Genomic DNA, 3386 nt, shown 5'->3' with positions numbered 1-3386 from the left:
GATAGACAAGCAAGGGAGTTCTACCTGATAAATTCTTCCAGTCTGAGGGTGAGTCATTGATATTATAACTACTGAGTAGAGTGAGGTAGCTGTGATGAAATGAGCTTTGGGTACCAAAAACTTATGCCTCTGTACCTTGCCTGCTATTCTGTGTATGTTTTTCCAACCAGATGAAAATAACTTTGTAGTATATCACTTTAGACTGTCCTTCTTAGTTTGTTTAAAGTGATGTTCTGTAGGACAGTGTCTGAAGCATTACTAAATTCCAAAGCTATCAGGTTTAATATTTCTGCCCTTCCTATGATAACCCATACTGATGGTAGGAACTATTTGGCAAAATAAACTGTGGGGTTACACAAGGTAATGTGTGGCACGATTTGGCTCTTAGTGGCTATACATTATTTATGGTTATCTTGCTAGAACTGAATCACCAGACTAGGAAACATCTGTGTTTACAATAGTAGTAAGTGCTACGACTGCTCATCCTGACACTCTTGTTATCTTACTTTTAGCCAAAATCAGTAAATATGTGTTCAGTGGTTATGAGAGATCGCTTGATGGTGATAGCATTTTCCAGTGCCACTAAAGGTGCTGACAGGTTGATTTTAGAGAAACAAAGTGTACTTTGTATTAAACCTTGAACAGCCACTTTTCCCCTTGCCACACTTGATAGAAAACTGACATTGTTGCATTTTTAAGGGATAGTCCTTTTTATTCATTACTGTCTCTTGTCTGTATTCTTAAGTAGCTTTACATATGAGCTAATGTTACAAAAAAGTCTAACTGAATTAAACCAGTGCAGTATTCTGAGTTAATCTTGAAAGAGTTTATTTTAAGACAGTTCAGAACAGTGTTCCACTACTCTTTCACTCTGCACAAATGAATTTGAGGCTGTTTTAAAGTCAAAAGTACTGCATTGAACATTCATTTTGGGGAGGTGACTGTGCATGTGTGTGTGCATGTGCATGTAAGTCTAAATGGACATTCAGTAAGAATGCTCAACATATATATTTTTGAAGTTAAAGGTTCTTGAAACTTGCTTTCCATCTTTTTGTTATTTAGCATGGCTTTACCCTATCTTCTTTCAAGTCTTCTAAGGTGCTATATGCTAATGCTCCCATAAGCAATAACACTTTAGGCCTAAATTTGCTGTTGGTGAATTTATTTACTACAATGTAAGCAAATGCACAAGGTGAAAGTCTGTGGAGAATTGGGCTTAAAATGTTTACAACTACTACAGTTGCTACAATATTTTTGTTACCTTTTTTCCAATTTCATTAATGTTTGTTCTATAGACCTGATAATATTTTTATTATGACATTTTGGGGTCTGTTTAATAGAGCTTTATATGACTGTAGAATGTGACTGGGGGCAATTTCAGATTTTAAAAAATGGTGTTTCAATTGTTATCCTACACCTGTAAACCTGTAATGGGAAAGAAAATCCTTTGGGGTTTGTTGCTTTTTTTGTTTTTGTTTTTTTTTATAAAGACAACATAACTGATTCCCTTGTGCCTCCCTGACTCAACCCAAAAAGAATAGAATCAAATTATCTGCATATTGTAGCTGGGAGGTTTTCTTTGTTTTGTTTTAGAACTGAAAGATCAGTTTAATGTATTGAAAGATTAAGGGGAGAGAGAAACAAGATCTGACAATGCCATGGTATGAAAGAAGAGAAGATTCCTTAGTCCCAAAAAAGGAGAAGAAAAAATGAACCCCAAAGGTGACCTCAGTGCAGGAAGGATAATGGAAATGGCAGAGGCCATCAAAAGACACAATTGACTGACAGAAGACCAAGCAAAAGTTATAGGTCAAAGAGAGATGCAAGCACCCTCAAACAAAAATATGTCTATGTTATCAGTGATTCAGTCCTAAGGAAAGCAGGCAGGCAGTCATAAGGGAATACCTATAAAACAGAAGTGTATGCTGTTTGCCACAAAGAAAGACTCAGGACTTTGACTGGGGCTGATGAGGATTCTGATGGGAGCATGGAAGAATCCATTAATCTTTTTTATGTGAGAATAAATTATACAACCAGATACTTACTGAGAAGGATTAGGGATAACTATAGATGGTTGGGGAAAATGCTTAAAGAAGCATGGATAGGAGAATTTTGTAAAATTTCTATGCCAATAACAAATGTGAAACAGGTGGCTAGTCTGACAAATGAGGAGGTTGCCTAAGAGGGACAGGTATAAAATGTTTAGAAGGGACAGAAATAAGAACAAAGGTTGTGCATCAATGAAATGGTAGATTGTAGGGAAATAAGATGTGATGGCATGGATCAAACTGAATTTGTTTAGGTGAGAATCTTATTAGGAAGGAATTATAAGGAGAACCCTGGAGACAGTGAGTTGTAGGTTTGTTACAGACCACCAAGTTCAGAATTGGAAATGGCCAGGAACCTATACAATATCTCAGGAGTCTTCAGAAAGTTTAATTCTGAAAAACTAAGGCAATTAGTTATGGAGATTGATTGGATTTGAGCGTTCAAAAACTTGGATATGGAAACAGCAGGGGAGGATTAAGGCATTGTGTCCCAAGTAAGATGAGGGAGAAGAAAATAAAGATGGGGAAGGGCTTCAGACTGTATAGGTGCACAAGAACCGCAAACAAGCCATTAAAAATAAGTAGAGGATCTCCAAGCACTAAAAAATGGGACAGATCACGAAGGATGAGTATCTTTCTGTGGTCAAGGAATACAAAAGTAATACTGGCCAAAGGCTTGGTTGAGCTGGATTTTTTTAAGAATATTAAAACTAATAGTAAAAACTTTCTGACCACATAAATAAAAGGAAAACCAGGAGGAATAAAACAGGCACCTAGATGTTGAAGATGCCATAGAGACAACAGGTCACCTGGTCATGGCCCAAATACTTTGCCTTTACCTTCATTAAGGATGAAGAGGTAACTGAAGATATTGATGGTGTACCACATAGCAATGAAGAATGAAGATGAGATAATAGAAATTACCACATCTGAAGTATAGCCAAATTTAGACTGTTTGTTGTCATGAAATCTGGGAGCCCTGATAACCTCCACTCTAGAATACTGGAGGAAACAGCGCATGAACTAGCAATTCTTTTAGTATGGAAACATCACTTAGTTTATCAATTTGGGGATATTGCCTATGACTTGAAAATAAATCTATTTCCTGTTTTTAGAAAGAGGGAGAACAGTAATCAAGGTAATGGCAGGCACATTCACTTTACTTTAGCAGTTGGGAATATTTTATAACAGATGCTAAAGAAAAGAATTGTTAAAGGTATGGAAGGAAATGGATAATGGGACAAAATACAACAGAAGTCTATCATCTGCTATGACCAGATGACAGACTTCTGGATAAGGGCAATGCAGGGGATTTATTTAAATTTAAGAAAAGCTTTT

General features: G+C 36.4%; 1 protein-coding gene and 1 long non-coding RNA gene across 7 annotated transcripts in view; both read left to right on the top strand.

The window, feature by feature from the left end:
- FAM19A5 (family with sequence similarity 19 member A5, C-C motif chemokine like) overlaps positions 1 to 3386 on the top strand; it is an 854206-nt gene that overhangs the window by 10187 nt on the left and 840633 nt on the right. The gene's annotated exons all lie outside the window — the stretch shown is intronic.
- The window catches only part of LOC109292104, a 21349-nt gene that overhangs the window by 588 nt on the left and 17375 nt on the right, over positions 1 to 3386 (top strand). Inside the window, exon 2 of the long non-coding RNA XR_002096041.1 lies at positions 3217 to 3218. This is a non-coding gene — a long non-coding RNA (uncharacterized LOC109292104). The remainder of the gene's footprint in view (positions 1 to 3216; positions 3219 to 3386) is intronic.

The sequence above is a fragment of the Gavialis gangeticus genome, unplaced genomic scaffold (genome assembly GCF_001723915.1).
Source record: "Gavialis gangeticus isolate Ggan-Ray unplaced genomic scaffold, GavGan_comp1, whole genome shotgun sequence".
NCBI classification, from domain to species: Eukaryota; Metazoa; Chordata; order Crocodylia; family Gavialidae; genus Gavialis; species Gavialis gangeticus.
Note: the sequence above shows the minus strand (reverse complement) of the source record. Positions and strands in the feature narration are given on the sequence as shown.